Source organism: Siphateles boraxobius, unplaced genomic scaffold, assembly GCF_051911475.1.
Source record: "Siphateles boraxobius isolate OS27281-9 unplaced genomic scaffold, OSU_SipBor_1 12, whole genome shotgun sequence".
Lineage (NCBI taxonomy): Eukaryota > Metazoa > Chordata > Actinopteri > Cypriniformes > Leuciscidae > Siphateles > Siphateles boraxobius.
In genome coordinates this window covers 12,615,498-12,637,143 of record NW_027508722.1, presented here as the reverse complement: position 1 = coordinate 12,637,143, position 21,646 = coordinate 12,615,498, and the positions used below count along the sequence as shown (strand labels likewise).

The 21,646-nt window shown below is 34.3% G+C and overlaps 1 long non-coding RNA gene across 1 annotated transcript; it reads right to left on the bottom strand.

Moving 5' to 3' along the window:
* Positions 1–4,192: 4,192 nt before the first annotated feature.
* Positions 4,193–8,833, bottom strand: LOC143713546 (uncharacterized). Its single transcript, XR_013195113.1, has 3 exons — positions 8,635–8,833; positions 6,051–6,134; positions 4,193–4,376 (listed from the first exon to the last, which is right to left on the bottom strand). It is a non-coding gene; the product is annotated as an uncharacterized LOC143713546 (long non-coding RNA).
* Between the last annotated feature and the right edge of the window lie 12,813 nt (positions 8,834–21,646).

Genomic DNA, 21,646 nt, shown 5'->3' with positions numbered 1-21,646 from the left:
CTGGAGTCCAACAATGACTCTTAATGCCTATTTTCCCAAAGGTTGTGGTCAAAGTCGAGTGAAAATTTGGACACAATACCAAATTTAATCATTATAGACACACCCTTATAATGGATTTAAGTTCAATCATATAGCTGAAACATAGCAAATGATGAATACTGGATACAGGGCTATATCTCATTTTAAAATTTATACTGTAAGGTTCACATGTTTGTTTTCTCTAAGAGTGGATTAATATGTTGATTTCAAACACAACACCAAAATGTCTATTATTTTCTACAAAATGTCTCCATCTATCTATCTATCTATCTATCTATCTATCTATCTATCTATCTATCTATCTATCTATCTATCTATCTATCTATCTATCTATCCATCCACCCACGTCTGTCTGTCTGTCTGTCTATATATCCATCCATCCATCCATCCATCCAGTGAATATGGATAGTATAGGTCATGAAATATCCAGTAAATATATTTTCTATTATTAATTGTGGTTTCAGAGGCTTGAGAGTGCATTGCAAATTATGTGCAAAAATCACAAATCAAATCTGTATTAATCTGTGTCCACTAGCTGTCCACTTTCCTGCTAGAGTAAAAAAAAAAAAAAAAAAAAAAAAACCTTGGGAAAACAACCTAGTTTCCTTCATTCAGTTCTCTATGATCAGAAAGGCCCGGAGTGCATCTGAAGTGGTTAAAATGGAATATGATCACAGGACACGGCTAAATGCAGAACGGATTTCTGGCACTGCAAAAAAATCGATCTGTCAGTCGAGAAACGTGTGTACATACATGTTGAAAAATCAATGAGCAAATAAATAAACATAACAGCCAGAGAGCAGACAGACCATCACCTCCAAAAAAGTCTGGAGATGTCTCAGAGAAGCTCAAAGAAAGAAAACAACAGAGGGTCAGAGGGTGGAAAAAATCTAAATCTATATCGTTAAAAAACATTGACAATAAAAGAGAATTTCTTTGAAACAAGCCATCAAAACCTTCCTTGTCAGAGTTGCCCGTTGATATCCGTTTGGTTTATTAAACCATATGGTTTTCTGGGCTGTATATTAACAACAGACTCATCTAAAGTATAAGTGTCATTGTGTTTTGCCGAATGTCATCGACAAGGTATGGTTGGGTCCTTCTATTCAGACAATCAGAATTACAGGATTAGTCCTGAGTTGAGGACTAGTGTCCAAGGAGACTGACAAAACATCAGCATTAATCTAATCCTATAGTAATGGAGGTTATCAAAGCCACAAGCTCAGAAGTACTGAAGACGGCCCCTCAGCTAAAGTCCATTTGCATAACATTACGCCTTCCTAACAATGAGCATTATGGCCGTATTGGTTTATGTTCTCACAAAATCTCGTGGAGCTTTGCAAGCATTCACTGGGGGGGAAAAGCACCAAAATGTAAATCCTTGTTGGTTTATGTCCTTTATGAGACTGAGTGATCTCTACAAGTGTATTTTTTTTTTTAATAGTTTGATATTAATGTACCTCATAGCATCTGATGATTCATAAAAATTAAAGAAAAAATTTAAGTAGGGTTTTATATTTAATGCAAGTTAAATTAACACCAAAGTACCAAATTAAAGGAATTTCACACAAAAAATGTTATTCTTCAAATTGCAGTTTGAATATTAATATATATTATAGAATTATTTATAGTAATAAGATCTGAAGGTAAACTGTCAAAGGTTACATTTGTACAGGAAATAAAATTACTAATTTAATTATCATAACCAATGTTCTTTTGATGAAACAGTGACATGCATTTTGTAAATATTATATATTATACAGAGAATAGTGTATTTATATTTTATATACTTAGAAATTAACTCCACAAATGTGTTCCACATTTTGCTGTTGTACCAGTCTTAGATCCGTTCAAATCAAGCTTCCTGTATCCAAAAGCGAACATGGCACCCTAAAAAACAGATAAATGTAGACAATGGTATGTGTGAGGAGAAGCATGTTCCCCCTGCTTTTTATCCATTTTTTTAAATCTCTGAATTTCTTCCCCTCTTCAAAGACCATACTGTGCACAGTTGGGGGGCTTCAAAGCTTCAAGTCCACAGAATTAGGGGAGAGAAAAGCAGCTTCTACATTGCTGACGGCTCAGAAATATCACAAGGCAAGCTAGTAGAAAACCTAAATTTTCCTCTCCCTCTTAAGAAGAATGATGTGTTTCACCTGCATCATTTAAACTGAAGATTTGGATGTGTTTTTCTTCTCTGGATGAGATTAAAAGTGGACTTTTTTGACCGAGCCATGGCCTTCGTATGGTGCTTGTTTTGTCCTCTTCGACATTAAGTCAGCTCTAGGTATGTTGGCTGAAAATGCTGTCTTGTGATACTTCAGTAGTCTTTGTCTGATGAGAAGAGATATTGTGCTAAAGCTAATAGAATTAGCATACAAGGTTTAATGACTGTTTGGGTTTGTTATTAGGTCTTTGTGAGTGGAAAAGAAAGCGATGACTTGCATTTAGAGAGATGCTGAAGGTCTTCATGAATAGAGTGTGATGTTTTTACTTCATTTTTCGAGATTTAAAAACAAACGTAAAAGTAGCTACTTGAATAACTTTATCTAACATTGCTACTTACCAATCTTTAAGGAATAACTTTTGTCTAAAAAAAGTTGGCGCAGAAAATTCCCGACTTTTAACTGCACCACGTACTCAGCTGGGTTTTACATTTTCAGACATTATTGGTGTACCTAGCAGAGTTAGGTGGAGATCTGATTGTTCTCTCAGCGTACATCTGTGTTTTCTCTAAAATAGCTACAGTTTAGTCCCCAGCGCCCTCAGCATTCTCCGAACCCCACCGCTCATAATTATGCATCACTGGTCACATTTGTTGGGGGAAAAATACTGTGACTGATGTAAAATAATTAGTGTGCTGTGAATGGGGCAGCTCGTTGCCAGCGCTGGATCAGTGCTGGCTAATGGGCTGTGAAAGGAGATTGCTACCTAGCTGCGTTGTGCCTTGCGCTGCTAAATAATGCAGTATGTGCATGCACTGCACGGTGGGCTGATCATACAGAGACACTCCAGCACCCAATTATATTTTACCTGCCAAGGTGACACGCTAGCTAATGCTAATGGTAGCTCATTATCTCCCCAACAACCCCCCTCCAAAAAAATCTTTTTTTTTTGCATCAAGGTTTACTTGGTATTGACTGTGCTGAATCCTAATCAAGTGCGTTATAAACCTCTGTCAAATCAGTTCAGTGACTGGTAGTGTATGGGGGAAAAAAACACTTTTGTATGCCAGCTGTCAGTGTGTTTATGCTTACAATACACTGTTTACTATTACAGAAGCTGTATACACACATATATGGTAACATTTTATTTGAATGTGTCCTTGTTACACATGCTATTTGTACTTACCACAGTAATAACGTAGTGCATAATGACCTAAGCCTATACTAAGTACATGTATTTAATTAATATTACTCAGTATTTAATTGTGTAGTTACAGTGTAACAAGGGCACATTGAGTGTGACTTCATACAAGCAATTTAAAATTCAATAAATTCAAGCAGAAAATTGAATTCATATAGAAATGTAATTAACACTTTGTTTTACAGTGTCCTTTTTACAAATGTAACATGTAATTACCATAGTAATAACATTAAATTATGCACAATTACTTCCATGGCCCTAAACCAAACCAAATCCTAACCCTATAGTAAGTACGTGTTGTTAATTAATATTACTCAGTGCTTAAATATATAATTACACAGTAACAATGACACCTTAAAATAAAGTGTAACCAAAATGTGTTATACAAATTGATTACACTAAGTAATATTAATTAAATACGTATACTTGGTTAGGGTTAGGAACAGAGTTTGGTTAGATGTATGTAATTATCCCTAATTTACTGTTATTACTACAGAAAGTACATTTAACTTATGAAACAAGGACACTGTAAAATTAAGTGGTGCATACAAATTATTATTCGCTTAAATTATATATATATATAAATATATATATATATATATATATATATATATATATACCTTTCTTTTTAAATCACAATTTTTTCCTTCATTTACTGGCTTCAGCATGATTTGTATACATGTTTATAAATTATTGTACCAACATATAATAAATATAAACTGAATTCATAGTTTATGGTTTATTACATGAAAAAAAAAACATATTTTTTACATATTCTATTGTCCATCACCAGCATTTAAATTTATTGTATGATTATTTGGCATATACTGCTGAACGTATTGCTTGTAAAGCATACCAGGTGTTCATTTCCCCACTAAACACTAAAAGGCGTAAACAATCTTCTGAACATCTCTCGCAAAAGAGGCTGAAACGTGTCCTTTCATAAAGAAAATGCCATCAAAATCTGCGCCCTGAAAAAAAGAAACAGTGCCAAAGATTATCTGGCAAACAATAGGAAGGAAAAGGATTTTTACTTTAAAATGATATTTATTATATATCAGGCTTCACAGACAAATAAGAATATAATCAATACAAAAATATAAAATAAAATATTCGTATAAAATAAGAATCTGTTTTCTGCATTAAAAAAACAATAGTGTCAACAGACAAACAGTGTAATTTTAAATTCTCTAACTCAAAGTCATTTCTCACTTTCAGAATAGATCAAATTTCCAGCTTCATATTTGTGTACACAGCAAATACGTTTAACCTCAGTTTGACACCCCGCAACCATCCAATTAAAGCAGTACTTGATGGTCCATTCATCCAAGTGCTTTATTCACACTTTCAATGATGAGACTAGTGGTAGTTCAATCTTGCTGTTTGGCTCTCCCCATATTACACATAAACCTTAATTTGTTCCTGAAATAGACTTAATTTGTCACAGCAATCACACATAAATGCTGGAGTATTCCTACTTGCTAATGTGAATTGCCCATTAAAGTTGAAGCTCTAATCTGCAGTTAAGTTTTAAATGCTTTTAAAGATGGAGTTTTCAAATAAATAAATAAAAAACTCTGATTTAGAGAACACCTGCAAAGTGCCTGTTTTAAAATAGGAATAATTGTAAGAACAATATGGCATTTTAAACAATAAATGGATGTGAATAAGGAAGTTGGTCAGGCGTTTAGTGCTCTTTGCTTAATATGTAATGCACTTTATTCCTTGTGTAAAATTATTCTCTTTGGATTTCAAAATATATTTATATCTAATATTAATATTAGAATTACTTAATTTTTGTAAATTACATTCTTACTAATGTGAGGAGAATAGCATGATTAAACACATTTTATCTGAAAAACAGATGCATATGTTTGAAAAACAAATCAGGTAGGCAAATATAAAATTACTAAAACTGTCAAAAAATTATAACTGATAACAAGGGCCTTTTGTGTAGTCCACAGTACTCAAGGTTTACCACAAGTATATGCCACAAAAATATATATTTTTTGTAATGACTATACTTAATGTATAATTATGGTATAATAAAACTGTAATTACCATAGATTATTGTTTTAAACACAATGATACAAGCATGTAATTTTTTCTCATGTACCATGTGCAAATTCAATGTAGCTGTGTACAACTGGGGGTGAAAAATTAATTAAATTTATTTATTTACCGGTAATATCTAAATTTGCATATATCCACTGGGCAGATACATGTGTGCTTGCTGTATACAGATCATACTGCATGTACTAGTGCAGAAGCTATAATTTCTTTACCAATATTTTTCGGAAAAATAATTTTAAATATGTGTTTTGAACATCTTTCAGTCATTAATGAGCATTTATAATGTTTGAGAATGTGTATTTTATAAAAAAGTAACTTATATAAATTCTTTAACATAAAAATACTTTGGCAAACCATTTAAAATGCTGTAATAAATCACTAAATTATTTACTCTTTTTAATTTGAGAAAGAAAGATAAGTACAATGATGTGCAATAAATTTTATGTATTTATATATTTACTCACTTTAAAAAGAATAAATAAATAGGACCCTTTCCAAATAAGATTTTGAGAGACATGCTGTTTTAAAAAGTATTTGATCTGGTATAAGGATATGTATTAAAGTTCACTCACATCCTCCAATAACCATGATCAGGCAGTTCTCAGTCTTGCGTTTCGACACTGATTCCTGACCATCTGCTCTTTTCCTTATTTTTCCTGATAATCAAAAAAATGAAAAACCTTAAAAATGAACCGTAGCCCAAATCTGTGTTAAATTGTGCCAAAGCTTATCAAATTAATAGTTTCAGGGAGGGGGCTGGCGGAGAAACACACACACACACACACACACACACACACACACACACACACACACACACACACACACACACACACACACACACACACAGCAGATTACAGTCAGGGTGACCGGACTCTGACATTCTAATGGTATTGATTGAAAACAGCAGGGGGTCCAGGGGCTGAGAGCATGAGATATTCACTCACCTGCAGTACAAAGTCACTCGCTCTCTCTCTCTCGCTTTCTCCCCTTCTCGTGCACACACACACACACACACACACACACACACACACGCACACACGCAAGCACATGCAGGAACAAATCAAATCCCATTTGGGGCTGCTGTTAAACTAGCTCACTAAATTGGCCTACAGCTCTCAGTCTAATACAGCAATAATGTCATACTGTGCTTGTTTACTCTGAATTTTAATTTTCTCTTTCATTGCTCCTGCATTGATGTTTGCATTATCACGTTCACTTTAAACTATTGATAAATTGGTGTCTCAGCTTTCATACATATAATTACTTCAGGTATCACGCGGACCAAAAACACTGAACCAGCCTGAAAACACAACAGTCAGAAAAAGCTGCAAAAGAGAGGGAAATTCTAGATTCCCAAGCTTTACACAGTCAGACATAGCATATAAAATGTTGCCTTATTAATACAAACAAATTATTACAATTAAAAATAAATTCGGCCCTTGAGGCTGTGGCCTGATCTTTCAGAAGTTGAGTATAGCCATGGATTACAACTTTGTACATCGAAGTCTCTTTTTAATGGACTGAATTTGGAGTTATAGTAACAATTAGGCTTTTGTTTAATATATTCATAACGTTTCTGCTGTCGAACAGAAAAATAGGAAAGGCAATGGAAAATAGGCTTGTTGAATATTCTCATTTGCCACTCATATTATTGTTCAAATGACCAGGTATTGAAAAATTAAAAGTATATTAAAGTATATTTGTATTAAAGAATCAGAAAGCAGACCCAGACACAACCAATTCACAGTAATTCATTGTTTTTTTTTACTGTTGCATCACAAGTTGTGCTGATAACCAATCTAAATGAGAATCGTGCTCAAACAGGCCTCTTACTATTTGAATGAGATATTAAAATGCAGAATTACCCCTTCCTGGATGATGTCTCCATATGAGCATTCAAATCTTTATCATCACGGTCATATTCATTTACAATTCATCTTTGCGTTTAGGTAATTATATCTGAAGACTCTTCAGTGAACTGGAATTGCTGATGCCACCATTTAATAACGATATTGAGATGATTTGCATGATAGCAGTTGTAGGGCACTCGTCTATGAGGATGAAGTTGAGGTGAACGAGCATGTGCATGATACCAATTATTTAACAGAACCATAATAGATGAGGAACGATGTCTAAGATTGATTAATTTGAGTCATACATAAAAATTGTAATCTATAAGTACCAAGGTACTACACATAAGGGAACACAGGTAAAGTGAGAGAATTAGTCAAATGGGACACTTAGGCTAAGTTTTGTATTTGATGTCTTACTTTTTCTGTATATTTCTGTATGGGTTTTGCTTTGAAATAGAGCATTTTGTGTTCAAAAAGTTAAGCTCAATCAACAGCCTAATGTTGATAACCACAACAAATTCATTTGAAAAAATAAAAAGCAAACTTATATTAAAACTTATTGGTTTAAAAGCTTAAAAGGGATTTAAGGAAATAAAAATAAAAAAGAAACAAGAACGATCAAAGTTCCAGGTCTAGTTATGAAGTATACTATTTGCAAACAATATATTTAAAAAAAAATATGCACACATCCACTCTTATTCGTATGTCTATGTAAAAATGCAAAAAAGTTTCTTGTCATGTCAAATTCAGTTATGATTTACATGAATCATGTCAACAATGGTATATTTTAAATTCAAAACGGTGAAATTTCATGAAAATATATAGTTTGCATCACTGGATATTACTTTCGGTCGCGGAACGTTTCTTATCGTATCGTAAAAGTTGTCAAATATTAAATGTTTAGCTACATCTTTCACTGTTAAAACTGCGCGTTGGAGACGTGTCCCCCTCAATGTCTATGGTGTTTACAGCCCTGCTTCACTACATTCTAAAAGCATAATATTGTACTACTCTTTACTCCACTAAAATTCCTAAAAACATCTGTTTCTTGCTATATTGAACTTAAGGAATCGTCACGTGCTCCAAGCACGATTGTTTTCAATAGCACCGTTTCGAAAAATAATCGTCACTTCCTGATAAACTGGTGCTAAATATCAATAAGAAAATGGAAATTGCTGCACTAGGAGAAGACACTATATATAATAATCTTCGTATAATAAATTACTTGTAGCCTACCTCGTCGGAGCGCGCTGACAAAACGCAATAAACGCGATCATGTTATCTTGCTTTCGGATAGGCCTACCTGCTGTTTGGGAACGCAGTCGTGTAAGACAGTTCTGGCAGGTAATTATACCAAACCACTTTGATGACAGACTTTGTTCAGGCATTTCAGAATGACTAGAACAGCATTTCAGATGCTTTGCAACGAAATTGATCCCCTGGTTGATCCAGATGCCATAGGCTACTCCCATCGCGCAAAGTCACTTGAGTTTTATTTTTTATTTTTTAATGCTCATCGAGGAATTTATTAGGTAAATGTGTATCCATTGTGGTTTACATGTGGCTCATACGTTTTTAATGTGCATTTTTAGAATGTATGCACATCTTGGCGTTTTACAGCGCATAAAAATAAGTGGATGGAAACATAGCTATAATGAGCCTTCTTTTCAAACGATTCTTGCAGCTGTTTTCTAGGCAACAACTCACCGAATTGTCCGTTCAAAACGAGTCTCGAGTTGACCGAATTCACAAGTCTTACTGAAAATTAGCCAAGAACCGGGAGACCCTCGTAACTTGAATCTAAGCGCGACCAATGGCGTGAAAAGTAAGTTACAAATGCTGAATTTTTGGGTTGATTATTATAAATGAAAACCATATTTAGGTCACGACTGTAAATTTTTGTGAACCAAATCGTCTGTAAATGGGCAAGTTTAAGGAAGCCCGCTGTAATGGATGAGTTCACATCCGCAGGTAGCTGTAAACACCCCTATAACATTAAAATAATGCAAATTAATGTCTATGCATCTTCCCCCTTCAAAGTTGATAAAGCTTGTATATTTGCATAGTGTTTTTCTTAAAATATTGTGCATTTAGCTTTATGTGATGTCTCTTTTTTTATATTATTTGTTTGTTTATTTGTTTGCACACATAAAGTAGCATATCAGTAACCTAAATTTATATTTTAATGTAGCCTATTTAATGTTTTGATATGATTGTTTGTTGTTTATGTTTGCACATAAAAACTTATGTATTTGCATCATTCACTAATCTTCCATACTGATACTTGACTATTTACATCACAATGATGTCAGACCCAGCAACGCCCCAGATATTTTGAGCAGGAGGATTATATTCAATAAGTAATATAAAATCAATATAAAAGTATACAAGTATATAAAATTACAAAATAAACATTAATTTATCAGTACTTTTTACATTTAATACTTATAAGTAGGCTTAGGCTAGTTTTGTACTTTTACTCAAGTACTTGATTTGTGCACTTTATCCACCACTGAATATAATATAATATAATAATATAATGTGAAATATTATAAAAATGTACTGTTTTATTTTAATGTATTTTAAAATTATTTCAATTTATTCCTAATGGCAAAACAGAATTTTCAACAGCCATTACTCCAGTCTTTGGTGTCACATGATCTTTCCAAAATCATTTCTTATTATTAATGTTGAAAACAGTTGTGCTGCTTAATTATTTTTTATCAGTATTTGTTTGAAATAGAAATCTTTGGTAAGATTATAAATGTTTGTACTCTCACTTTTGATCAATTTACTGCATCCTTGCTGAATAATAAAAATATATACTGACCTCAAAATTTGGAACGATGGTATATTCTTTTGTCAAAACCTGTGTATTGAGCTATTTAAGCTGTAAAGCTGATTTTTGCATTTTGTAACCTTTGAGTGGATCACTATACATGTATAATGCAATTACCAAAATTAGCTCAGCGACTTTAAACTCTGCTGTGAATTAATCAGTGTGTGGTGTTTCCTTTCTTTCCTTTTTTTATATCACACTGCAATGCCTGCAGGGAAAAAAAGCCCATCATTAGGAATCATGTAGCGAATAGTTTTGTTTGCATGAATCACTTAAATTCTGCATCTGGAAATTCTGTGTATGGATGTTTGCTAGTTTATGCATGTGCCACTTGCTTCTAATTTGACATTGCAGATTTGTGTGTGACTGAACGCACGTGTGAAAGTGCTCATGTGTCCATGTGTGTGTATATATGCTTTGTGTGTGCGTTTGGGGGAAGGGGGCTTAGTTAGAGCTCCTGGAGGCCTGGCTGGCCAGCTTCAGAAGCTCTAACCCAGCGAAACACAGCAGGGAGTCCTCGACAGAACCCAGGAACAAATGTCACCAGTTCTCAAACCCCCCAACCAACTAGCCTTCCCATCCTCCTAGACGTCGACACACACAAATGGCCTTCACAAACACTCTTATCAGGGCTTAGGGAGCGGGGAGAAAAAACAAATGCAACCCGAGGGGAGCATATGCTTTTCTTGACAGCTGTTGAGTAGATAATTCTAGATTTTCAATTTAATTTGAAGGCCATGAGAGAAGATGCTGCTGTTATGTTTACTGAGAAGTAAACTCTCTCCCGTATTGTTGCCAGCTTGTTATCGGAAAACAAGATGGTGGCAACAGGTACAAAGTGGCATTCTGCAAAGCTGTTCTCGGTTAGAGATTCTTCAAAATAACCTTGGCCACTGGGGAAAATATGAAGTGAAGGAGAGAGAGGGTCTTGTTTTTCCACTCTCAGTGCTTCTTGTTTTATGTCCACAGTGGGGGAAAAAAACCAGCAGCTCTCTGCAGCACGAAGCCAATTAGGTTTTTCGCACAAGAGTGTCTTAATCAGTGGCGTAATTGGAGGCACCCTGCTGAGATTGAGGCTGGGCAGAGAACAAGGTCTAAACCAAACATATAATCAGACATATTGAGCTTCAAACTCTTCAGTCTGACAGAAACTATCATTATGAAGAATTAACAGAGTGTTTGGCTAAACCTGCTGAAACAAAGTTACTTGGCATCATTAAAAAGTATAAGGGATACTTATCAACTGACTGGGATTTTTATTTTATTTTATTTATTTATTTTACTGTGGTGCATTTTACTTGAATCAATCCTGGCTATTATAGGTGCCGTTGAATCCGCATCTGTGAAAAAATGTTCTTTAATGTAATCCTGTTCTTCACTATCTGCTCAGACATCAGAATCCAAAAGGCTGAAGTTTAATCAAATATTTCCTTCTGCTCACTAAAGTTATACATTTAAAGCCTCATACATCTCAGGTCATTTCTTAAGCTTTACTGAAGTATTTAATTAAAAATGCATAACATTTATATCAAAAAGCAATGGGCTGGGTATTTTAGCAGCCGTTTAACATATTGCTATTATTTGTAAAAGTGGATCAACCAGGTGTGAAGTGAATTATAGATTTCTGATAATTATCAGACAGAGCACACATACATGAACTACAACTGTTGCATAAACATTTTTCTTTAACCAACATCAAGATTTTAACTCAGATCATCCTTGGACTTTAACTTGAATGTGGATCCATCAGGGAAAATGAATACTGTTCAAAAGTTTGGAATCAGAGTGACTTTTTTTCAAAGAAAGAAATTAATATGTTTATTCAACAAAGACAGATTAAACTGATCAGTGACAGTAAAGAAATGTATAATGTTAACAAATAAAATCTATTTAAAATAAATGCTGTTCTTTTGTACTTTCTAGTAATCTTTTTGTCAAAGAATCCTGAAAAAAGGAGTATCAGAGTTTCCAGAAATATATTAAGCAGCACAACTGTTTTCACCATTGATAATAAAAAGAAATGTTTCTTGAGCACCAAATCAGCATATATAAATGATTTCTTGACATCACATTAAAATTTTAATTTTAATATATTAAAATAGAAAACAGTCATTTCAAATTGTAGATTTCAGATTTAAAAATATTAAAAATTTTACTGTGTAATTGGTCAAATAAATGGTGAGCATAAAGAGACTTCTTTCAAAAAACATTTAAAAATCTTACCCATATTGCTTTAACACTGTTACCGTTATTGTTACCGCACAGTTATTATCATTATTTGTTGAGTGTCACCATTGTTGTGTTTTGTATGTCAAATATTGATGACTGTGCATCATTAGGTGATGCAAGAAACAAAAATCTTGTGTTGCAAGATGATGTCACACCTTTCAAAGATAAATCTCAGCAGCTGCTTTGCTATTGTGAAATATCCATCCGAAAAAAAATTTGAATTTGAATTAAGATATTAGTAAATCTTTATGCTGAAATAACGCTAATAATAGTATAGTTTGACTTAGAATCAGCCAATTTGCTTATTTTATATTCTAGCTAGTCATTGCTATAACAAATGTTTTCATTTGTCACACTTCTGTGACATATCTTTCTGACTTATCAGAAATTTGAATATGAATATACAAGGTCCAAGATCCCAAGCTAATGGAACACTAATCACCATTATGGTGACTTCAAAAAATGCAGTATAATGCAATATAATTTCTTACAGTGGCATGGTTAAAGACAACTTTATAATGTGAATTCACAGTAAAACGAGCAGAAAATTACTGCAGAGTCGGCATAATGTTGCTGTTGATTAACAGTAATTCATAAGAAAATTACCCTGCATGCATTCATTTTTTGACAGAAAATAGTCTAATATAAGATTCTCATTTGGTACTCATATTGTAGTTGCAGTATATTGGAAAAAGAATGCCAAACCCAATTCATTTACAGTAATTCACTGTTCTGACGCCAAACAATATGAGAATTATGTTCATATTCATCTTGTCCTGTTTGAACTAAATAAACTAAATTAATTATGTGGGGTTCTGCTTTAATTCAGTTTTTCTTGAGTACATTCAAATATAAACAAATAATAAAAAACAAACTCTCAAAACTACACACCAGCTTGTACAAACCTCAAACTTCCATTTCAAATTAAAATAATTTAGTTAGGAACACATTCTCTATTTCAGGAATCAAACTTCGACCTCATATGACACACTAAACCAAAAATACAGACTACACCATAGAGAACACTAGTGAGATCAATTCATAACACTGTTACAAAAACTTCCTTTTCCAGCTTAATGTCTATTAAAGTATACACAGAGGGGCGCAGACTGTGAAATTCAACAATACGCTTAAAGAAAAGTTTATTTTCATTACACTTCTGTAAAGAGATCTTGCAGTTGATAAAACGCACTAGAAAAGAAAAGATCAAATAGCGAAGAATAAAAATATGAACTAGGCAAACAATACAATACAGTATACTGTCAATTACAGTACAGTAAAATAAAAAAAATAAATTCAGCATCCTCTGCCAAATTGTATTACAGTATTGTAATGACCATATTTACCATACAATATCAGTTTCTTAAAGTTTTCTGGCAAAAGATTTCCTCTACCTCCCCTAGGCAGTCGTCTCTCAGTTCTACAAAAATACAAAATGTTAAAAGTTATTGGCTAGGAATCAATTTGACAATTATGAGTTTGAGGATGTACAACATGTGCTACGGTATTTACTGTACATAGAATAGTGAAAGTTCTCTCATCTAAAGAACTGCTACTCTGTACTGTAATTATTATGTATCTGGAAGATGACCCTGTAGACCAACTTCCCTAATGGTCATTCCCATGCACAAGAACATCGCGTCAACAATAGAGCTTTGTATTTCATCAGTAACAAATGTTTTTTTTTTACCATGTTCCCTTATTATTTATTAATTTTGGCCCTATTTATCTTATCCTGAGATTCTGATTGGTGTGTCATCAGTTTTGCTACTTAATGTTTACTCATGGATAAATGTGTGCTATTTGAGTTCACAGTGTGACACTTGAGTTAACTATATTGTGTACTTGTGTTTTCTGAATGAGAACATGGTAAACATGTGCAAAATTGGCAGAAAACATTGAGAAATTTGGAATGTGTGTGATATCAGGTCAAATGTGTTCAATGGATTTTAAAAACATGTCTTTCTTTAAAGAACTGGACGAATGGCTTGGGAAAATGGGCTAACTGGGCCATCAGTTATAGTGTGTAAGCAATCAAGAAAATCTGGACTCTGGCACCCTTCACATTACACAACATTAAAAATAAAGAATGGTGGATGCTTGTCAGGCAAACTTTGACACTCTATAGTTCAAAAACAATGATCCATTCATGCTCCCTAGTAGTCCGTTGATAGAGGGTGAAGATTATCATTGTTATGAGCACCATCATCAGGTTACTGAAGAGGAGAAGGTGGGAAAGGAAGACTTGGGGGTTTTCCCTCCTCCTTTTGCTTGCGGGAGCTTGAACTCTTTTTATGTCGGCCACCACACCATGGCTAATGGCCCCCGCTGAGCCTGCTGTCTCACTCCCGGCATCAAGCCCATCGTCTCTAAATCAAACCATAGAAAATTGGGCTTAAAATATTGGGGAGAGGCCCCCCAAAAGAGACCCAAAAGCTGCATCTGTCGCCGGCTTACATGAAAGTTGAGCTCATGAGGAGCAGTGGTCGCATCGGTCCTCGCTCGCAGTAGATCTAAGATGAAATAGGTAGAGGCTTGTTCCTCTTTGGGTTTGCCTGTGCGATGTTTTAAAGAGCAGGATCTCATGTACTTTTGGAGAAATCAGTGCCGTTGCATGCATTGGCCGATGGATGTCACAATGCTAGTGGTCTTGAGCAAGCTAAGAAAGGTGAGCCTTGTGTTCCTTCCCATCAAAACGGTTCTGTTTCAGGTCTTATAGATCAGACATTGTTTGTCATGTAGTTTAGAATTTCATGATCAGAGCTCATTTGAGTTTGAAAAGGTCAGAGGGTGTAAATATTGTGTTTTTCGCTCAATACCAAAAGTGTCAACAAAACAGTCCAAATTTGCTACGCTAACAAGACTATATCATGTATTGTTCCAAAAATTCAGAACAATGCGGCCATAAGGACCAGCCTTCTTGCAACACACATACAAACACGCACGCCATCTTTTCTCAAAAATGCATACACACACAACACTGCGAACACACAAACAGCAGTCATTCCGCCAGTGCTGTCTGTATTCTGTCAGTCCATCTGAAAAATGCATGTGACGCACAGCTGAAAAATTCAGGATATCCAGGCGCAATTCCAGTGGGCAGAATGCAAATCATTGTGGTAGAGATGCTGTAAACTTCGAGCTTGAGCTGAGTTTGGCGTGGGGAACGAAAGAAGCATTGTGCATGTTGCAGAGGGGAGATGGAGGACGAGTTGGGGGGGGTCAGACTGAGTGATGCAAGTATGTCTCTGTCTGTGTGTGTGTGTGCGTGTGCTGAGAGTCATTGTGCTCCCGGGTATCACAGTTCTTTGCAGAAGACATTATAGACAGATATAATCCAGAATATCAGCTGACAGGTGTGATGTGAAGACCATTTTTGATGTGATCCTTGCATGATCTGTGATTGTCTCTATGGGGCGACAATAAGGAAGCATATCTGTTGCAAACCAAACCAGCGACAGTGTCACTTCGAAAATCGGCAGATAATTATAAGCCTTCAAAAACTAGTTTTAAAAAATAAGCAAGCGATGTTAATTATCCATGCTTCTGAGGAAGATAGAGTATATATGGATTTGTTGAATGGGTTGTGTAGGGGGGGGGGGGGGGGGGCTTTTATAAAATAATAAAGGGGGGGGGGGGTATTTATACAAAGAGTTGGTTTTTCATTGTCTGAAAATATAAACACAGATGAGCTGTGTCTTTGATTTGTTCCTGCTTTTCAGTCCACGCAGCAGGGATGCGCAGGCAGACGTGCCCTCTTTGCATTCAATGTAAATAGGTACCGTGGACGCTGCATGATGAGATTATATTCCGCCCGTTTCTCTCTCTTTCCTTTCTTTCCCTCACCCTCCCTCAAAGCACACTATTATGTCTTTTTAAGCTGGCTTTGATTCAGCTGTTTTCAGTGTTTTCCTCTGAATTGATGTGTTGCACGTTTTAGTTTCCTTGCAGACGATGGAGCTTGTTGTGTTTTCAAATCAAGGTGTCTGATGGTCGGTATTTAAGCACTAATTCACCACTCTAAAAAAAAAGAGAAAGAATTGCAATTAAATTAAAAAATAACATCCTTTTAAAAAATTTTAATTTAAATCTAATGTGACATTCACCTTTAATATCAATATTGCTCGAAATTCTATTCATGATCCTGCAGAAATAATACTGTGCATTTTTTTTAAATGTGGCTGTTGTTTTTACATATTATATATCTATAAGTATGTTATCTATAAATCCCAGATCATAATTCAGATCAGTTTGGATTTCGTCCGTTGCAATTCAAAGCGTATTTAATCATTTGTGCATCATAGCTTCATTTTTATATTATATGCTGTCTACAAGCCCAGCTCATGGATGGTTTAACAACGAGCAGCAGCCATTTCTGTATCATTTCATGAGGTTTAATAAAGCTTAATATGCCACCAGGACATTAGACATAGACGCCTCAGTATCGTCTACAAATCTGCATCATGATTGAATCCTCTATTTATCTAAAACAAACTGCACAGTCACTTGCCTATATTCTGATATGTCTTCAAAGACGTATTCCCCCCCTTTCTAACTTCTGCAAACAAAGAAAGGATAAAAGGCTGATCTCTGCATAAGCAAGAGCAGGAAGAAAAGAGAAAATTGATGGAGATGTGTTCAACGCTCTGATGTGTATTATACGATTTTTAGTTGGTGTTTATTGATGTCATTACACTCTTCATCTTTTAACCGTTCTTTGATTTATTTTTCTTTTGCTTCGGGGGAGATTAATGGGGGGGGGGGGGGGGGGACAGTCAGAACTAATAAATGTTGGTGAAAAATTGCAAAAACAATTGACAGAGCATCATCATTATTATTATTATTATCATCATCATCAAAAACATCAATAATTGCAGTGATAATAACAGGTTAATAAAATAGGTGAAATTTGAAAGCATACCTGTATTGTTTGAAATAATTATTTTTTGTGTTGTCCTTTAAAATATTAAGTGACAATATGCTCAAACTAAAAAAATATTAAATATAAAGCTATTGTTATTATTTTTGTGCATTTTAGCAAGGCTTAATTTGCCAGATAATTAGCAACACTGTAAGAAGCTTATAATAAAAATGTTGACACCGAGGGTAAAATAAAAAAGCAATACTGGGATTAAATTGTTTTATGTTGCATTAATAAAATGTCTTGATATTTGACTGTTTCTTAACATGCAAACAATTGGACTATAAAAATAATTGTATTAATGAAGACACATCTATTTAGAAAGAACTCAAAATGATCTATTCAAACTCATTTTATTTTCTTCTTTTCCCTGACATTTTCACATTTTTGTATGCAGAGGTATTTATTCAAAATTCTGGAAGTTCTAATGCTGTGTTCACGAGGAGCTTTCCATTTTAAAATCACAATGCACTACACCGCATTGATCTGGGGATCCCAAACTTTATTCGGTATTAGAGATTTCAATAGCACCAGTTGGAATAAAAGTGGAGGGCTGAATGTAATGGGGGTGGCAAACCAAGTCTTTAGTCTGTGTTTTTGAACCTCACAATGAACCAGGACACAAAAGGGGCTGGTCCGCACACAGATATTGTTGCCTGTGCAACCTTACAAAGCGGAGAGCCTTTGAAGAGAATTTGGAGTCGGCGCGCTGAAAAGAAGCTTTGTATTTGTTTACGTGCATGAGATTACATTGAAATGTCTGAGGCTAGTTGGATATTTGGCGTTCTGTGATTTAACAGTTAAACAGTTAAGATGAAAAAGTTGCGATTTAATCAGAACATAAACTGAGGGAGGCATTTATGCTATTTGACATTGCTATTTGTGTATGTTTGCATTTAAATAAAATAAAGATTGTACCTTTTTTATTAAATAAAAAGACTGATGTTAGTGCTTCTAATTTTTTTTCTTTCTTTTCACTGTGACTGACTGTTGTTAATGTGCTGGGAGAATGTATGTAAATGCTTTCAAATTCTCAAATTTATATTCATTGTTTGAGCATGAAATATGGTATTTTGCAATTAAAATGATCTGACAAGCGTAGTGATGGGTCGGTGTTTTTATTTGACCTTTCACCACAAAGAATATCGCTTGAAATTGTTTTAGGTTCTTTCTAAATTCCAGTCCTAAATCTTAAACATGTTTTGTAGATGTTGTATTTAATATTAAATGTGAATTCTCTCTCTTTGGTTTTCTAAAAAGGTTCTATTATTTTAAAAACTCTCTCCTTTAAATTATGGAATGTAAATATTTATAAATAAAATCTTGTATGTTTATTTAAGACAATTCCTCCACAATGTTTGCAATATCAAAGAACATATTTTAAAATAATAACAGTGTTTTTGTTTTTTTTACATGTGAGGTATGTTCTGTGTTATAGGCAATGCCTTTTTTTTTATGTGTAATGCGTCTTTCAAACTGGGCAAACCAACAATTATTGCTGAACATTAATTACTAATAAAAAGCTATTTTTTCCTGTTAGTTTATTTTTATTTTTATTCAGCCATTACAACAATTTGTGTTCTTAAAAGTAATGATTTTTCCTGGTCTCCATTTTGCTGACAGTGTTTTCAGTTCTATATTAGTATATGCCTGATGAAGGTCATGAAACCGAAACATTGTTAATATATATTTTTGGATACTTTTTTGTAAGTATTGATAGTGTGCGGGATATCCTTTTGTTTTTCAGTTCTATATTATTAAAGTCTGGTCCTAAACATCATTTTGTAATTTGCTGAACTTATCATTTCTACAACAATAATACAGTGCCATGGATTGAGATTGAAAACTCTTAGCAATAAATTGAATGAAGCCAAAATAATTAAATGATCAAACTGATGCCTATAAACCTGTTCTTCCATGGGATGTTCAAAAATCATACAACCAAACAAAATGATTGCTAAGACACATAAATCATTTGGTTTGAGTATATGTGACACTAATAATAAAATATATAACATTTAGAACAGAGTTTCATAATTAACACAATTTAATAAAATTGTCTCAACAAGATGCACATTCATCTTCTGTGCTGTTGGGTTTACAGAGTCCTTTAACATCAGTGTCATGTTAATATGCCATTATTTATTTACCTAAAAGCAAAGTATTTCAGTAACACGAGTGAATGTAAAGACTTTTTTTTGCTCTTTTCCGTGTTGGTACTGAGGATCCGGACAGGATGTGGCTGACTCTGTTGTGACAGCCAGGATGTGGGTTCAGGACCTTTGGTGAAGTCGGGGTCATGGTAGACAATCATGCCAGCACACAAGTGGGTTTTAGCGCACCCCTTTCATTCACGTGCAGAGAAAGGTTCCCCTCCCCTCAGCACACAGCTTCAATTCCTCCGGCTTCCCGAGGGAAAATACTGCCTTTCTCTAAATAAACCCACTATATCTTTCTCTCTTTCACCCTCTCTCTCACACACACATATACACACACTCCAGTAGGAGAGCAAAGCTTTGCGGGACGTGACCTCGGCTCTCCTTTAGGTAAACCGGCACTCCTGGCTATGCGCAAGACCTGTGACTTCTTTTCACAGCTTGATCCTACTGGGAGAAGGCAGGAGATGCATATGTAATCCTGATGTGTGCTTATGTGTGAAAGAGAAGGACTCAGTTCTTTTGTTCTTTTTTTTCTTTCTTGGCCCTTATTTACTACATGTTGATGTTACTATGTTAAGGAGCAAAGTGCAAATAGCTGAGGTTCACTTTTTCATTTTTTACTTTTTTTAATTTAATTTAAATATGTTTTAACAGAACAAAGTCAATCCTTCTGATGGAGGCTGGAGTTACATACAATTCAAGTTTATAAACAATAATAACTCATTTATGATATGTATCAACAGCCTATTTCACTACGCTTACAACATGTGGAGCAAGGATAAAAGAAGACAGCAAAAGTTATGTTATATGAAGTTATTTCATGAAGAAGATTGTAGCTAATTGGAATTGTAATATTTTTGAATGTTGTTGTTGAATATTACAAATGTATGATGAATTAAAATATAATATACAGAATATTAACTTTATATAATTAATTAGTTGTGACTGCAGTGTTAAAGTAAAATACAAGCCGTGCTTCTATGCATGCAAACATGTTTATTATTAGTCCAGTATGAACAAATTACCGTCTTCTGTTGAGAGAGAGAGAGAGAGAGAGAGAGAGAGAGAGAGAGAGAGAGAGAGAGAGAGAGAGAGAGAAATGAGTTAATTGGAAAAACTGTCAAATGCACTGAAATAATTGCTTATGTACTGCAGTCATGATATTTTCAATTTAATTATTATTTTTATTTGTATTAGCTTTCTTAGCATTCACAATTTAATATATATATATATATATATATATATATATATATAGTACTACATTTCATTTCAAACTGTAGATATATTTCTATTTAGCTATTTAGAATCTAAATCTAGATAGCTTGGCTGTTTAAAAGAGCTCAAAAGAGAGGATCATATAATTTTATAGGAATAAAAATATCTGGGCTGCAGTTAATAAATATTGTAAATGTAAAAAACATTCAAATATCATTTTATGAAATTAAATTTAAAAAAAATCTTGATGGGGTTAATGTTTATTTAATATGTGAGGGTGAATGTGAGTATTGAACTACAACTGAATAGCATTTTGAATCCAGTGGACACAACATTGCATGCATATCAAAATAAACCAGCTTTATTATACAGCTGTTCTGCTTTTAATGTCATAGACTGAGGGGAAATCACTGGACATCAATGTAAAACTGTGTTTAATTGAAATAAAATATAATGTATTCTATCCTCAATAAGATTTCAATAAGTGAATGGAGCACAAGGGGTCCAAACAAAGGGGCAACCAATGACAATGTTGACATAACAATGTGTACAAAATACCATAATTAATGTCAATACTGTGACAATTAAAGATGATTTTATTAAGCCATAATATGGTCCAAATGTGTTTTGGCACTGTTGTGTTTCCTCAGCCCCTCCTCTCTATTTTTCCATGGGAACTCAGGGAAGAGTTGAGGTAAGAACCAGTCCCAACATGACAGCTCCACACAGTCACGACACCAATTGTGTTTTGTAAACACGCAAAATATGCACGTTGAAAGGCCATGTATTAGATATGTACGGTCATTTCAAATGTTTTATAGTCATTGTCAGGGGTTTAAACGTCATGGAATATTCCCTTTCGTGAAACCAACAATATGCTGCAGCCGAAAATATGTCCTCGGAGCTCTTCTAGTTGTGAATTATGGTAAATACAATAGCCTATATAATTAAA